The sequence below is a fragment of the Protopterus annectens genome, chromosome 8.part0 (assembly GCF_019279795.1).
Source record: "Protopterus annectens isolate FY-2018-M chromosome 8.part0, PAN1.0, whole genome shotgun sequence".
Lineage (NCBI taxonomy): Eukaryota > Metazoa > Chordata > Ceratodontiformes > Protopteridae > Protopterus > Protopterus annectens.
Genome location: NC_056741.1, coordinates 1,308,939,989 through 1,308,958,793, shown reverse-complemented (window position 1 = coordinate 1,308,958,793; position 18,805 = coordinate 1,308,939,989). Strand labels below are relative to the sequence as shown.

The 18,805-nt window shown below is 39.5% G+C and overlaps 1 protein-coding gene across 2 annotated transcripts in view; it reads right to left on the bottom strand.

The window, feature by feature from the left end:
- Positions 1-14,948, bottom strand: part of CDON (cell adhesion associated, oncogene regulated) — a 717,042-nt gene extending 702,094 nt beyond the window's left edge. The window contains exon 1 of one of the 2 annotated variants that reach the window (XM_044080828.1): positions 14,320-14,948. The gene's annotated coding sequence lies outside the window, so the exon portion shown is untranslated. The remainder of the gene's footprint in view (positions 1-14,319) is intronic. The other variant, XM_044080827.1, reaches the window with a different exon arrangement.
- Positions 14,949-18,805: the final 3,857 nt, after the last annotated feature.

Genomic DNA, 18,805 nt, shown 5'->3' with positions numbered 1-18,805 from the left:
AACAGAGATAATCAGAGCAATCCTAAAAAAGTTGGACAGCCATAAACAATCTACTCCACCCAGGTAAAGCTAGCACACCTGCTCCTGTTAACTCAGACAACTCAACAAACATAGCAACCCAGTTCAACAAATTCTTCACAGACTCCATTTTAACCCTAGCTAAATCATATACGCCCCCAACTACCATCAAATCACCCAACCTCAATACCACTGACCTGGGCTTCTCACTGCAATCTGTTCCAGTCTCCACTATTAAAACGATGCTTACAAAACTTAAACCTTTAGCCCTTTCTGTAGACAATCTACAAGCTGAATTCCTAAAGATTGCTGCTAATGCTATTGTATATCCTATAACAATCCTCATTAAATCGCTCTATAACTGAAGCTAGTTCCTCACCTTTGGAAAACTGCCATTATCACCCCACTTCACAAAGGAGGTAACTCCAAGGAACTAACCAACTATCGACCAATTGCCATACTCTCTCCATTATCAAAAATCATTGAAACATGTGTACACACACAAATATTAACTTTCCTAAACTCTCATAATCTACTAACAAACACATGGCTTCAGGCCTTCACACAGCACCACTACAGCTCTTACGTCCTTTACACACACAGTCAACCAACACAGAAACAATAGTTACGTCTCAGCCATATTCTTAGACCTCTCCAAGGCCTTTGATATGATAAACCATGACAAACTCATTGACACACTTGCAGATTTACATCCGAGCACATCTACCAATTCCTGGTTCAAAAATTATCTAACAGGCAGACAAGATGAGAACAGAACTCTTCCTCACTACTACCAGTCTCACTAGGGGGTCCCACAAGGTTTAATTCTTGGGCCACTACTTTTTTCTATCTTTACCAACAAACTACACACAGCCACACTCCATGCCTCCATCATACAGTACGCAGATGATTCCACTTTCTTTTGCGCCTCTCCCTCCCCTGAGACCCTCGACCACCAAACACAATCCTCTTCTTGCTGTTGAGCATCTGCTCAGAGATTCCCATCCAATACTAAACCCCAATAAGACTCAGCTTATAATTTTCCCACCCACACAACATTACTCCCATACTATTAACTTTAACATTACCTCCAGTAACAACACAATCATATCACCAGTCACTCACACAAAACTACTTGGGGTTATCAGACAGCCAACTGAGGTTTGACATACATATACATCCACCAACATAAAAAAGTGCATAAAAAATTTGCCATGCTATACAGGAACAAACAGTTCCTAACTAACTCCACCCGAGCCACCATTGCATGTACCCACCTTATTTCCACACTCTTATATGCATCACCAATATTCACCAATCTCAGAAAAATCAGACCTTGTCATTCTTCAAACCTGCTATAATAAAACTAGCAAATTTGCAACAAATATGCCCCATCAAACACATCACTGCACTTCGCTCTTGATTGGCTGGAACTTCCCAACCTATTGGCTGGAACTTCCCAACCTCATTCTTTATAACCAACTTATAACAACCCACAAACTTCTTCACTGCCCTGACAAAATCTCTGCTCTACAAAACCTACTTCACCCAAGCGCCAAAGCTAGAATTCTACAATCAAATCGGAAACTCCTACTAGAGGTAACAAAAACCAATAACTCCGCCAGCACTTCCCTCTAAAGTAAGCCTGTTGCTAAACAGTGAACAACCTCCCCCAATAGCCCCCCCCCCCAATATCACAACTACCCTCACCCCTTCAAAAAGCCATAAAATCCCATATTTAGTATCTTGGGTTATGCAACTGCAACAACCCAGACTAAATATCCTACTAGTACTTTCAGCCTGCCAATACATCTCTCTCCATTGCCCACCCCACTACTTCCTTGATCTACTTCCCAGTATCATTTCTCCTGTTACATCTCTTTGCTTCTCCCTCCAAGTATCCTCTTCCTTTCCTATATCCAACTGATTTTATGTACAGCACACTTAGCAATACTATCCTTATTTACACCCTTTGAAATTATTCCTCTTCCTCCATGTCTGAAACCTTCCTGCTTACCCTACCTTTAGAGAGAGTAGTAGGTAGTAATGTCTATCAGCTCCTCCACTTTCATCTCATTTCCATATCTGTACCTATCCTCTCTCCCCTCTACTCAGAACCCTTCCTATCCAATCTTTTATACAGACTTCATTCTACCAGCTTTTTTATAATGTATATATATATATATATCCCAAATACTCAAGTATTTGATGTCTAAACTCTTTTTCTCTTTCTTTTTAAGGTATTATTTTTCAACATCATTTACAGATATTTACAGAAAAACATTCTTAGTTTATAATTAGCAATATAAACACCGAACACCTTCCAAGATGTGCAGCTTAGAGTGCAAAGATCATTCATCTGAGGTTTCACCAGGTGTCGTGTAATAGTTTGTAAGTCACTTGGTTTTCATTTTTGAAGTATGAAAATAAACAGCAACAAAACTAGTAATCTCATATATAGTAATGATATAATGGACATAGAAGAATTCATGGTCAGTCTCCCCCATGGCATATTCACAACAAAACTAGTAATCTCATATATAGTAATGATATAATGGACATAGAAGAATTCATGGTGAGTCTCCCCCATGGCATATCACAACAAAACTAGTAATCTCTCCCCCATGGCATATCACATCATACTCCCAACACCACATAGGGGTCTCAGTTATGAAAATGTGAACACATGGCATTTAGATTAGGATGTTCTACTGTAGAAATATTAACAACTGCTTGCAGTTTCTAATGCTGCCTATTATTAGCAGGTAAGTTGTTTAGTTAAAGAAGCCAGATATAAAAACAATTGGCAGCTTTAGTGCATACACTGCAAAACATTAACAGACCACCGCACAGACAAAGCACCAAGGGACTGTTTAGGTTCCTAGTTCAAGATAGGGGTAGTATAGAAGTTAACAAAAAGAACTCATTTCAACTCCTCCAGATAAACAGGAAGAGTACATCCGCACATAAATTTATCAGTGCATTTCAGCTACAAATCTGAGGATTTGCCCCCGCTATTGCATTCTGCACCCAATTTAGGTAACCTCATAGAGCTGGAAATTACCTCCCTTAACACCAACACTGCTATACTGTACTACTTTTGACTAGAAATAAAAAAGTTTGTTATATTTGTTATGTAAGAGCGTCAAACTCAAGACTTTCTTAGATCTGCAAATCTTCCCATTCCAAGACTGCAGATGGGAAAGCATAGACACGTTAAAAGACACCTCCACCTCTAATGCTTGCTATAATAAATGTCTACAGTAACAGACCTACTATGTTTCCTGTAAATTGATACGGTCAGCTACACAGTACAGGCAAAATGCCTTTGACACCGAATGTGGAAATACTACAGTTTTAAAACTACAACATTAACTGGCTGCACTTTCAAAGAATTAAACTTGCCTGTGAGTGTTTTGCTAATGTACATGGTTAAACTTTAGTTACACCACGGGGTGTGGCCATACAGAAAAAAAAAAAAAAAAAAAAAAAAAAAAAAAGATAGCAGCCCTAGAAAAATTGCATTAGTGAACAAAACGAAATTGCAACTTCAACACCTGAAGCAAAACTGTAAGTAACAATCTGTACAGAAACACTACTAATATACAAACTTCTTGTATATCTAGAGGATGCGTTTCCAAAGTATAATGCACTTGCTTTACAATCTTTCTATAGTAACCAAAAGGCTTTACTAAATTAAGAGTTAATGGTGCAGCACTGAAACCTCGTACTTCAGCCTGCTCACACAAAGTCAGATACAGCATGAAATATCTCAAGTACTGGAACACAAACGCATTGAAACTTTTTAAAAGGTTTTGTGTGCCACTGCAGTATGCCATTTATGGCTCCTTCATTAAACAAAAATTAAATGAGCATCTTTTCACCTGTCGTTTTCCTTTTCAAACTCAGCAGCATTACTGCGAGAAAGGAATTATGTGGAATGTTAAAACAGCTTACAAACATTCTCTGTTTTTGTTTTGTCCAGACTTAAAAAAAAAAAAAAAAAAGAGGGGGGGGGTGCATGCCAGTCTCTTCAACCCAATTACATCGTAACAGACTGCTTTCTCCCAATGAATTTGGCAGTGGTTCCTGACCCCCTGCTGGGGTCTTGCCACCACTGGGGTTGACATTCCACCTGGTAGAATATAACTGTTTGGTATCAGTCTTCAACTGGCATCTGACTCCTTCCTAACACAACAAACGTGCTGTATTATTATTCAGCAATTTACCAGAATGTGGCACAGAACACTTATGTTGGCACCATCTGCTTTCACCTAAACGTCTTTTCACAAAAACAACTTTCGGCTTTTCCCGGTTAGGGGTCGCCACAGCAGATCACCTGTCTGCTCATGATTGGCAGTAGAGTTTTATGGTGTCGAGTTGCCAGCCACCACGGTGCCCAACCTTCAATGGAAGGCACGCACATACACTCACGCCTAGGGCCAATTTAGTGTCTCTAATCCACCTACAGCATGTCTTTGGGATGTGGGAGGAAACCGGAGCACTTAGAGGAAACCCACACGACCACAGGAAGGACATGCAAACTCCGCACAGAAGGCACCCCAGCAGAGGATTGAACCGGAGAACCTCTTGCTGTGAGGCGACAACGCGCACCACCATGGCCGCTCTTTTCACAAAAATAACTAAACAAACAAAGAAAAATAAAATTTTAATTCTCTTGTGAGACTTGCTGGGTGTCCTGGAGCATAAGCATGACCCATTTCCCTGGCCTACCATCAACACCTTGTGTCCCCTTCAGAAATCATTCTAACACATTATCCAAATCCAGTGTAAATATTTCAGACATGCCTCTCAACTGACCAAAATTTTGCAGAATGTCCATGACTTTGTTCATATTCTTGCCCTGTTCTTGATAAAATGTTTGACTTTCTGGTAAATCCCCAAGGATTACAATCACACAGTAATGCCAGACAAGTTTCATACCATATTATTCAGAAAACATTTGTTGATGCAAAACCCACTGATCTATTAACTTTTTAAATGAATTAAAATAGTCTTGGATTTTGGGCCTTTGTCTCCCAGTTATTGTTGGATCATCCAGAATTCTTGAACAAAGAAGTGCAGAGGTATCAGAACACTACAAATCATTCATTCTACTGTTTATTCTGTTGGCAAGAAGATCATCTGAAACACTTCTAGCAGAGAGATTTGTATCTAGTAAGTAAGGAAAACTTGAAGTCTTTCCCTTAGACAAACAACGGCTAGCAAGCCAATCGCAGCAAGCAGTCATTTGTCTGAGGCAGGTCAGCTCGGACTCAGGTTTGGAAAACAGGTAGGAGGGTTGAGGTGGGCGGGCCTGTCCAGGGGAAGGGTTGAAAAAGCTGGAAACAAAGCAAAATCAAATCTAGCCTTTTCAACCTCTTCCTTGGCAGCTTGCAAATGTTCTGAGCCGGTTTTTGGAAATGGCTCAAAGGCTGATATGGATCATTAAATGAACTATGAACACTGTTTGATATGAAGCATTAAATGAACTGAACACTATGTTAAATGTTTTCTAAAAGATCATTCTGTTGGCATCAATGGCAAGGTAAGACATTGGTGTACTAAATGTTATTAAAAGCAGGTAGAGCTGTACCAATCTCAGACAAATACACAAGCAATTTTGGGTCTGCATGTCCTCCTGCGGTTGGGTAGCATTCGAAAGACATGCGTGCGTAAATGGGCGTGCCTTCGTTGAAGGTTGGGCGTCGAGCTGGCACCTCGGCATTTCGTAAAAAAATATACTGCCAATCATTAGCGGACCAGAGTTCCGCTGTGGCAACCCCTAACCGGGAAAAGCCGAAAGAACAACTACTGCTGGTCTCTTACCAGCATTCACCCCAAACTATCAATGTTTAAGCATGCAGTAACATGCTGTGTATTTAATAACCTGTAAGATGATTGCTGCTAATAAAGAACAATATAGTGGCTAAAAACAGCTGCTTTAAAACTTCATACCTTTTGAAAATGAAAATCTAACAATCAGTTGCTCAGTACTTGTTTATCAGTTTAACACACTTGTCTTCCAATGTCTGCTAACTGCGCTTACTTTAAGATCAGACATAATCTAACCACTAGTTGCACACACATTCATTTTTGTTATTCATAGAGGTTACTAGGTTAATGACCCTGTTCAACCATGTTCTAATTACAGACAGGTGTACAAGAGGCACACTAAGTTGTGTGCAAGGTTTATAACCTGATATTACCACAAGGAAATAATAATTTAGACCCAAAACAACATTTTCAAGGTCCACTTGATATTAAGCTTAACAAGCATGATCTTGTCTGGCAAAGCAGTGAAATGTTACACTTGCCTTAAGGGCATTATGAACCAATTTACAGATCACAGTCATTTAACTTACTTGCCAACTAATTAAGCTGTTCATTCTAAATGACAACAATCAGAGAAGCTGTTCTCTAGGATGACCCACCTCCCTGTAGGAAATGCAAGCTTCCTCGCATCAACCCAGGATAAAGTCCTCTGGCACATTTAAAAAAATATATTAAAAATACAGTTCCTGGATGGTGTGTACACATACAGCTTTCAGCTGGTCTGAGACAATTAACAACAAAAGGCTGAAACAGATACTTTACTTCTTTCGCACAGGACACTTCTTTCGCACAGGACAGGCAACTTCCACAATGGAGTTTACACGATACTGAAATAGCATCACAGTACTCTGTTTGTACAGAAAAGGACGAGGAGCCTCATTACATAAGCACTTTAAAAACCTGACCATATCAGTAATTTGACTTTCAATTGTAGACTCTACAAATATAAAAGTAGAATGAAACAAGCACAATCTTCCTAGATTATGCAAATTCTACCATGTATCTGACGGTTCTCTCATGACCACATGTGCAAGCTCCCCAAGTCACTCCTGGGCAAACTTTCTCTTTGTAGAGACAGGGGCAGGTTCTTCCGCTCTCACAGGTTCACGTGCATTCTATTTCAGAGATCAGAAGTTAAAAAATTTCTAAATGCATAACTATGCTGAAGAAAATGATCACAACTTGCTACATAAGCTACAAAAACTTTTAGAAACACAACTTGATACCAGACTAGCAGATTCAAACAGCAACAGTGCAAATAGTATCCTCTTAAAAAACAGGATGAGAGACAAACTTGAGGTACAAGTCTGAAACCTAGAAACTCACAAGTACTCAGTCACCCAGGATGTACATGTAAATGATGAATGTTGTAAGACAGTACCCCAGAAAACACATAATAAATTTGTAACTGCCACTTCCAATCCAGACTAAAATGCGTGTGTTCTGCAAGTGTCTCATACACATTATGCCAATCTCATACATGTTATGCCAACCTCTGCTGTGTTAATCTAGTACTGGTCTGCATTCCTGCAAACCATCAGGTGACAAATTTCCAACTACTGGTAGGCAGCCCAAAAATGGTTTTAACAGAAAAGCTGCCAGTTTAGTACTACAGAGCATGATAATGAATATTCAGGAATAACGAGATGCAGGACCACAAAAGCAACAAAAGCTATTAACAGTTAAGTATGGTACCCATTCCAGTACAAAACAGCAGTGGTGACCCTGCCAACCACAGGTTACTCTGTGGTATACGTCAGACCCAAACATATATCACCTCCACATTGCATGCTACCTGGCTAATAGCCACATAAAGGGGTAAGTTAAGAGAGCAAAAAAAATACTCCATGTATCATCTATAAACACTGTTGCTAGGAACAATACCACTCATCACTGAGGTTAAATACTACAGACTAATTTTAAATTAATCTAAATTCACTATAATCCACAGGACAAAGGTCTTACCCGTGTAAGCAACTACAAGTGCTCAGCATACATCAACTCAATGCAATGCCAGAGTTGTTTTGCTATTAACCTATCAATTTCCATTCTTAACAAGATGGGGGAAAAAAAAAAAAAAAACAAACCTCCTGCTTATAAAAACATAACTATGCATTTTCCCAAAGACTACAAAACTCTTAGTGTATACATGGAATTGCAACAAACGCAATCACACAAGCATACAACTTCCTATGCCACAAGTTCCAGTAAATGTACAGGCTGCTACATACAAATGGTCTTCTGCAGCTATAGATCACCACTGCTTCAGCTATGAGCCAGGAAGGGGAATACAAGGCAGAATGAAAGTGCATGACAAACATAACTACCGGTGATCGGGAAACAAAGCTAGTTCACAAGAAATTTTGTCAGATCCCCAAGATGTCCATTCTCTTTTAAACCACTGCACTCCTCACACAGCAAATCTAATATAAGCTTTCTTGCAGATTTGTTTGTATGTACTAATAATCTCATTTTTTTCTGCTATCCAAGTAAACAAAACGAATGTACAATTTAACACAAGCTAACAGCAGCATCTAAAAAACTAGCCAGTACAGAGATGTCCTGCAGATAGAACCAGATGACATTTTTTGGAACCGCCATCTCGCTACCAACTGTAAAGACTACACACAATACAATGACCAAATTTAAAAGAATTAAACCCTTAACAACAATATGTTGTTTACAAGTAGCTGTCAATGTGACCTAAAAACCAAAATTTAGCTTTATTGTTTTGCAACACTGCAATCAAAACAGCTGCGCCACAGGAAAAAAAAACATGATTATTGTTACAGCAATTTGACATGCCCCCCCCCCCCAAGAATTTTTTAAGACAAGTAGCTCTACAATATCAGTTACATACTGAATGACAAAAAAAGAGCCATATGGCCCATCACTTATGAGATTGGTATGTTAAGAGCCTGCACTTTTCACCTACCCCATACAAGGTTCTTGAAAGCAAATTAGCTACAACACCTATGATTTATATAATTAAAACTACCGTGTATAACATCTTGGTGCTTAGAGGAGTCAGCTGAGAAGTAATATGCAAGTTTGGGACTGCTGCATACCGGGCTCTTAGAAACAAAACATACAGTGTGAACATGATCAGAAAATATGTTTCAAATATTTCTGAAATCAAAGTTAGTGACTCTTACTACCTCTTCACGAAGGTTACTACCTCTTCAAGAAGGTTATACCAATCATCCACCTTCTGTGAAATACTTCCCATATCCCCACCCACTCAATATAAATCAGCTATCTTCTCTTCTTCTCTCATTTTGTACAAATGCTAGCCAGAAATCTTAACTGTATGGATTACTTCTTTGGTAGAGTACGTAAAAGGTTTATATCACATCTTTCTGTATTCATTCCTTGAAACTACACACTGCAAAGTCCCTTCAGTCCATTCTTCCATAGGTTCATAAGTGAATACTAGCCTACCTGCCATGAAGGGCCATTTTAAGCCTAGCCAATAGCCCAAGGTCAGAATCAAATTCTGTACCTTGCGTCTACGAGGCAAAACCATAACCATTATACCAAATCTACACACCCGCCAATGCAAGCTGATCAGTACAGCATAAAGATAAAGTAAAAAACAGGAAGTGGAAAAAAGGGTGCATAACATGTATGTATACAATATAACACCGCTACTCTTCCTAACCTCAGTGTAGAACATGTGCATTAACAAACAGCAAGTATTTTAGACACTAGAGCTCTGAGAATTCATTTCAACCAGTAAACCTAACAAAACATTGTGCCACTAGGAGGTGTCAGCCCACTCTTGTACTCCAAACATAATTACAGAACACTGGAGCCTTGCCACCCAGTCACAGCTAGCATCATAAAAGTAGAGGGAGAGAGAATGACACTGTATTTTTAGTTACAGATCTTTCAAAGAAGCAAAAGATCACTAAAGCTCCCAACTGACAAAATTTTCCCTGGTTCATCAAGGAGTCACTACACAACACACTAACTACCCTGTATAGTAGTGACAGTATGGAGAAATCAGCACAGCACCAATAATCCACTTACAGCAGCTCTGTACGATTATGTTACACCAACAGTCATGTTTACCACACCTTCCCACCATCATCACAAATTAGGCTATATTTTAAAACGTACATATCATTACAAAGATATTCCAGCTCTCGCCCATATAATCAGCAGCAGTAATACATATAAAAAAATTGCAAATTCCCTACTTTGAGATGTCACCACCTCCTAAACACACTAACCCAGATCTACTAACACAAAACAGATCCTTCCTGTCATACATTAACATATTAGCAGAAACAGCAAATAAAGCATAGCAAAACCAAATGGCTGATGAGCGTATTAAATGTAGACACTGCTTTAATCCTTCCTAAGTACAGCTATTCTTCCCCGACTTACAACACCCAATATATAAACCTCATTCCACAAATAGTTACAAAAAAGACAAAACATGTAGTTTGTATGCCCTCATCAATACAGATATAAAAATCTGTAGAACAGAACATTTAGTCCCAAGTCAAAAAGTAGATTAAATGAGATTTCATGCAATCAGCTCATCAATGGACAGAAAAAGAAATCACACGCATAGAAAGACAATTTAAAACAACTTATAATACTACCACAATCTTATAAATAAAGTCTACACTTAAGTATATAGCTACATATATTCCTAGAAACACACACTTAAGATACTAAAACACACGTACTTAGTGGCAGTGCATGTATAATTATACAGCACCAATGCATTTTAATATTCTTAAACCCAAAAGCAAAATTTTCAGGAAAATAAATTCCTCAAAAATTTTAACAGCAGCCTAATTTGTTTAAATCACGAGGGGGGAAACCACTATAAGAAAAAAATATGGATAGACAGCAACACAGAACTTGATCAAAGCAACATCTATATACAAACAAGTACCTCCAGTTCTTTACTTTTTCTGTAGAGATGTATTGTACATTAATTCCAACAAAACTTTTGACATTTTTAAAGAGGTATAATTTAATTTAAAGTCCAAGAAAAAAATAGTGCTAATTTGCTTCCAACCTGGGTGGATGAAGGGGAATGTTTCATTAAGTTGCCCGTTCAAAATTCCAACAATTTCTACACAACATACTTGAATTTCTCAAATTCAGTCAAGATGAAAGAAAAATAAAAAGTCTCAATAATTTTAATTAGTGAATGTTTTAGCACAATAACTCTCAATTTAAAACACACCTGTCTCGCCATCCCTTATTCCATAGATTTTAACAGTGTGGCACTGCTGAAGGTTATAAAACTCACCAATTTTTGGGCATCGCAGCCAGACACTAAATACCACTCAGCCCTGGAAAAGACCACTAAAAAAAGAGAGTGGTAAATTGCAACATAGAATGTTACCTCAAAACAGTATTTACAAATAAAAGAAAAAAGTAAAATGCCTCACATTCCATGCTACATATATTACAATCCATTCTTACATCTTTGAAACGACAGAAGACTTCTTAACATTTATAGTACTACTGACAACAAAACAGATAACTGGAAAAACAAAGCAAAGCTGTACTTCAGTTGAGATGCACTAATCATTCCACTTTATGTATGTTCTGTGTTAGCACTCAAAATACATAACACTGTTCTGTTACTTCAGCAAGTCATGATACAGGTTTTTGGCCAGAATAATAAACCTACCACACCACGCTGTACAATGGCAAACTTCACATCAATAGTGGACTGCAAACTACAGATCAGTGGTGACTGTTCTGTTCAGGCGGAGGCTAGGTGCTAGCATTCTCAAAAGCTGAAGCCTCACTTCTTTTACAGATCCTCAACCCCCTCAGGTGATGTGTCACATCACATTTTACACCACCCTCCACAGCACAATGGCCTTGGACAGCTTCAGATTGCATATGATATCAAGGCAAGTGCCTTAAGCCCTCCCTCACACTAAATTCCAATACCTGAAATTCAAAATCACACCCAATGCTGCTCATCGGATAATAGCAAAAAAAATTCATTATCAAAGATTATAAGGTACCATTTTTTTAAACGTGCCTCCCTTCAGTTTAAAAACAATACATTTTGAACACAACATTTGTTACAATTAATTCTGTATTACTAATCATAACATGAGAATGTGCTAGCAACTGTTGCAAGATCGTAGTTGCATCACAACAGGGATCAAGCTAACTGCAGACTTTACAAAAAATGAGCACACATGCATTAGAAATTCTAACTACAATACTATCCAGCCCATCAGACCAATAAATTGAATAAGATGTTTCAGACCGTTAAAAATAAACCAGGAATTAAAACATGACATGTCTTTCACTTAAGACAATTTTTTGTGTGTTCTTTAAAGTAAAGGTATTACTGGCAAGTACAAAACAGCAAATACAATGAGCCAGAAATTCTGCAACTTGTACTGGCCAAGACTGCATTGAACACTGCAATGAAACATCTAATAACATGCAACAATGCAGGCACCCACCCTGTTTAACACAGAACAGGCATTACTAAACTACAGAATGTTCTGCACATCCTAGGCACTGTTTCATTCTGTTAAGTGTGCAAATATTCCGGCATCATCTGTCACACACAGGGTCAAGCAGCACCAGATACCCACAACGTCATTAACCATAGGCAACTTGTGTACCAGTGCATATCATGCTATCAGTCCACAAACCAGAAGCCTTTGCAATAACCTATACTTCTCAAAACACTGTTCAGCTCAAGATCACTGTGCAATTCTATTTAGTTTTTCTGTTTTGCAACACACAATGGTGCCCACATACACTTTTAACACTCTGATCACCACACACACGAGTGTACCACTGCAACTACAACAAAACATATGCAGTGTGCTTCAATTATATTAGATGCATTACAGCCCTACTGCTAGGCACATTTTACAACCAAAATGTAGCTCAATGCAATGAGTATGAATACACTGCCAGAGACAAAATGCAGCCCACCCTTAATGTCAGAGGGAAGTAACAAACTATCAGAAATCTGACTGTGTAACATCTGTACTGCATTGGGATTGAGGGTAAACAGAAACAATCCAATGTAAATGTGTATACACTACAGTGATCATACAAATGCATTTTTTTCATTGCCTCAGAGATGGAAGAAAAAGGCATAATAAAAGTTTATGAGCTAGAGATTCAGCAAATGAACAGAATGACATATTTAAATGTCTGGGTGAGGGGCAGCTTTGTACAAACTGAGTCTATTAAAAAGTATCAAGAATTAAGTGAACAACAATGCTTCAACATAAGTAAACTAACAAAACTTTCTACAGACACAATTAAAAAAAGTATTTAAGACCAAGACAGACTCGCATGAAATTCAAGATGGAAACAAAAGCTGACATGCAACACACAACACAGCAGTACCCAATAAAACTGGAAGTTTACACACTTCCTAGGTGTTAAGAAAGTGGCAATCAAGTTCTTCTACAGAAGGTCACGTCAAGCCCTACCTTACAAGAAATCAATACACAGGGACAAGGACTACAACCATTAAACTAGCTCCTCACATGTTAGAAATGGTGTGTACACATCCAGCACTTGAGCCCACAGACAAAAAATATATATCATATGCAAATGCATAGGGGTGCCATTCACAGACATGCAAGTACCCATACACAAGAAATGTACACAAAACTCTGTGCTTGTGAGCTGGAAAAACCATGAGCCCAGTGCCCATACTGGACTGAACGGTCAGGGGTGGGGGGGGGACTACACTCCTGCACAAACAGTTCAGGGGATCAAGACGGAGTAGGAGTGGTGCACAACTCTATGCACATAAGATATACAAAAGACCTCAGTGTCAACAAAATTAAGTTCCCATGTACCTAGCTTGGTCCATGACAAGAAAAACAATGCAAGGAGCTTGGATTGAAAATGGTACACATACACAAAATATTCAAGGTCCAGCCTACAAGGCAGGAACACATACACACGTTTTGTGCCACTAAGGATAGGGTTTCTTTCTGTCGACGGCACTAACCTGGCATACCTATCAAGTTAGGGTACTGACATGCAAAAGGGTTAGCGCTTGTGACATGGATTTATGTGCACTAATCTGTTTTCATGCAAATAAGTTCTGCAACTAAGAAGCTTATACCTGAGGGAAAGTGCACGACGATGTGCAAGCCTGGAGCACAAAGGCTATTACCGAATTGTAACTCCAAATCCAGGGACATCGACTGATAATGCACGCACAGCTGTATCACAGGAGGAAAGACGAAGACTACAGTACCACCCAAAGTAAAGCGGTAAAAATCTCTTAACTGTCTACTATGCCAGCTCAACGCATGGAGACAGGATTGCATGTGAACATGCTTTTTCAGTTTCTCTCACTCAAAGTAGCTGTTAAAATGAGAGCTGACTCTACCAAAATATCTTAAATATTGATTAAAAAGATAAGCAGTGATGACAAGCTCTAAGCCTGAAGCTGTGGGTATCTCATAGACTTACTAAGAAACTCACCTAGAAATCTGAAGAAGGCTTGTTCTGTCCACAGGACTGCGGTAGTAGAGCTTGTTGCTGCTGAGGTACATCCCTTGGAGGCCGTCCATAAACACATAGAGCAACCAAGGCAGCAGCAATCGGGATCAACATTGAGGAAAAACCCTAAGGAGCAACAAACGGTGGTGGAAACCTGGGCAATTTTTTAGATTTCTTCTGTGCGGTTTCTCTGCATTGGGGAAAAAGAGAATGTAAACAGTCCCTCTCCCAGAACCCTTCTCATAAAAACGGTCGGGAGAACAAACACACATACCGGGCGGGCGGCACCGGTGGAACCGGGAGTTTTCGACTCTGTCCAGCCCAGGAGCCGCCGCCCCTCTCACACCACAAGTCTTCAAAGTAAAGAGGAGTAAAAATAACACCAGACTCCTTTTTTCTTGAGTGTCACTTCACGGTCAGTAGCCGCGCTTCTAAAACCTAGTGAGTAACTTCTCCACGCGCACAATACTATAGGAATGTAACCGCTAACTACACACCGTAATCGGCTGGCCAAAAGCAGACGCGACCATCCAATCCCATCGTAGCTCCTCCCCTGACCCTGGGAAACTTGCTGGGATTGTACCACTAGATTCTCAAAAACGGGAGAGATTGCAGTCTTCCTAACTGTGGAAGAAGGCCGGGACCCTTACCTACGTAACTTAATGTGCTATTGCAGTTACCCATTTTTCTAAAGTATGGCCCACTGTCCTGCTGGGGAATAAGTGGGCAGCTTAGTCGAGGTAACAACAAACAGTGAAAGTTTCATTTGAAGTAGGATCGTCTTGAGTAATGACAGGAAACATTGGGTTTTACTACCTTGCAAGCTTTATTTTTTTATTGTTGAATTTGGCATGAAACAGAGAAAACTGCAGCTGACCTTTAAAGCGTACATGCTAAAATTAGTTGCAGTGTATAACATTCTTCGTTTTTATGGACGGGGATTGCATAGGTCTGCAACATTGCATTTACTAACAAAAACTAGTTGCTGCTTTGTGGAGGTGAGCTGGATCCTTTGGAATCACTGTGAGTGTTGTGTGTAAACGCACGCAGAAGTTATGTTTCCAGTGCGTTTATTTTACTTTAAAAAAGAAAGCGTTGCTGTCTCACTATATGCTTTGTCAAGAAGCCGATCGTAATTTATACCAGTCTCTGTGCTGCATACACTACCACCCCAATACTAATTTTAGTACGTATGCAAAGTACAAAAATATGTTTTTGTATAAATATGAGGATGCCCTCTCTCCCCCATCTCTCCTTCCCAAGCCAAAGACAGATCTCGGCGATACTGTACTTTACTGGCTCACCCTCAGTTTTGCGCAGGAGTGGGCGTGGCGCGGATGATTGACGAACGAATCTGCATATGAAACGAAGCATGATTGGCATGCCATTCATATTAGCCAGTGACATCATGCATACACTGAATGTGTTAACGATGGCTGTGACTCCGGAAAGCCTTTAAAAGAAATGTAATGTGGCATAATCACCTCTCACTTACAATACTTTACTATTATCTCACAATCACACAACATATAATTGCATTTACAGTCCTAAACAGAGAGCACAGAATTTGGCAACACTGTCTGCACGCAACTTGCGTGACGCAAGCAACAAAACTATCTGTACCATGACTAGGGGTTGGCATTTCCAGATCAGTACCAGTTCTGATTAATCGCTATGCTCACTTATGGCATCATCTGCAGTAACAGAGTCAGTAATAATGGCAAAATATGTTGATTTCATTTTTACAGTAACTAGTAATTGAGACTTGTCAGTAGATTGCTCTACAATTAAAACATGATTACGAGTCTTCACTGCCATGAACATGTAAGTACAGGTTGTGAATAATGGCCTAGGTGATGTTCTTTAAAGAGAGGTTGTAAATGGTAAATATTTTATTTATTTATTGGTAGCTGCCTGGTAGTGTGCCAAAACTTCATATACAGCATCCTAAAATCTCAAGACATTTGCCATTTTTAAGTATTTTCACAGGACACAACTGCCCAAATAGGGACTCTCCTGCGCAAAGAGGGATAGGTGGTAACTCTAGTCTATGAAGAAAACTGACTGTATTGGAAGTAGCAAAGAAATATATGAAGACATCAGTATTGCAGACGGTCATACTCATTACTGAACACTGAGCTATACAAAGGTCAATGTTCTCCTTTTTGGAGAAAATATTGTAAAACCCAGAATTGGAACCGGACTAGGAATTGGCGCGTCTGGATCAGTGCTGGTGCCTATGAATCTGTTTGCTATCTAGGCGATTGACCGCTCGTCACCCTGTTGCGTGCCAAGGTAAGAGACGAATCAGTAGTACATTGGGTATTTTTCAAACGCACTGGACCATTATTTGGGAACACTTCTGTATGGCTTACCCCATCGTGTAGTCACTGCTTGGGGGGGGGGGGGGGGGGGGTAAGAAATTGCTTTAGAAGGTACTCCTAATAAAGGAGGAATGCAGCCTATAAATGGGAGGGGGAGGAGATAGGCCCCAAAATGGGCAGATTTTTAAATATTGCTCTTGCAAACTTAGAAAGTTGCTAGAATAACAGGATTTGTGTTAGCGTGCATTTTTCTGAAGGATATGAAATCTGAAACTCAAATGTATGCCATTATTTAGTGACTTCGAATCGATCCTCAGTGATTTATCAGAAAACCACAAATTTTAAGAGGAAAAGACGAAAAATATGTAGGATGTTAGGTTGGATGGTAAGTGTTACTAGTAGGTCCAAGTATGCATTTTGAGCTTCCTGGGACAGGGAGGGTGACCTATAGCTGGCTAGGATATAGTACAGGATTTTGTCTATGGTGAACTGCATGTGGAGGAACTCCAACACACCATCCTGTTTGACCACCCTAGAGGTATGCTTGTTATTGATGTATATTGCAACACCACCACATTTAGCCCTTGTCTGTGCATTTATTGGTCTAAAAGTGTGGAAGGTACTGAAACCTTGCACTGCTGGAGTGCTGTTTGCTGCTTTAAACCATGTTTCAGTATCTGCACAGATGTCTATATTCTCGAGTGCAAGGAGGGCTTGGAGGGAGTTCAGTCTTTTATTTGGGCTCCTGGCATTTAGCAGTAACACCATGAGGTTCAATTGAGTTGATTTTACTACGTAGGTAGGTTTGCCAATTTGGCATTGCCTAAAAAGGCACTGTTGGGGTGGATAAAGTTTTTAGCCAGTACTCAAAATCCTAAAGGGGACAGGTGCAAATTATCATTGGCTAAGCAACTTGGTCTGTTAACCATGTACTCCCAAGGTGATAAATATTGGATCCCCTTAGAGTGACACCAGAAAGACTGTCAATTTTGAAACCAATCATCATTTGATCATACTGAATGCATGATTTGGTGGATCCTGGCTTCAGATAAGCAACTAACAGTTATTTTCTCCTTGTTCATCCTGGTTAGAGGGGGCATCAGTATGTCTTCCAATGGAGTCCTGTATGACGAGAGCCCTAGGAAGTGTGTTTGCTTATCTTAGGAGCTTAGTGTTTAGGGCTCCATTGAGAGTGACTGTATGTTGGTGTTAGATGTTTTTTCTGAGTGCCTTTGGGTTTGCTGAAACATAACTTTGCCAATAGGTGGTCTAAGTGATCATTGTTATTTATGAAGATTGGTTTTAAGTGCCTCAGCATACATTAGTCTATGTGTGTGTCACGTGCATGATTTTGACAACCTGATGTGCACTTGTATGCAAAAGTTTAGCCTCCAGTGTCATTGTGTAAGTACACCTCTCACATATTGTGTCTGTTTCTTTAAGGATTAAGTGGTTGTTGGTAAGTATGAGACAAGGGCTACATTGTCTTAAGATGTCCATATCTACGAAGCTAGCTACAGAGAAGCTAAGAGATTGTAAATCCATGTCCAGTCCTTTGATTGGTGATCTAAAAGGGGGTGGTGTATTAAGCTTAGAAGGATATTAAGGGTGCTTCGTTGATGCAAACTAATAAGGGTGCTTTATTGGGGCAAATTATGCTAAACAGTACTGAATACTACTAAGTTTAATATTTGCGCAATACTGAATTCTACTAACTCTGTAGGTATTGCCACTCAACACCCAAGTAGCTGCTCTAATCCTGTCTGTGTGCAAGGTATTTGTTATATATTTACTTATTTACAGGGTACAGTTTTATGGACCGTTCTTTAGAGAAAAAATACTTTCTAGCTGTTTGCTATTATACAGGACACTGAAAACTGATGCTAAGCAGTGAGCATCTCTGGGAAAATGCTCCAAATTTATAACAATAAGATGAATAAACCCAGAACTCTTAATGAAAATACATTGTCGAATAGACCCATAAGTGCAATGCTACCACAAACCAATTAAGCAACTAGCTAGAAATCCCTTGCTGAAGGCAATTTCAAGATAGTAGTAACAGTGAGATGAAGAAATGCCATGGTGGTACGGTGGTAGCTTTGTTACCTCACAGCAAGAGGTTCTCCCGTTCGATTCTTGGGAGT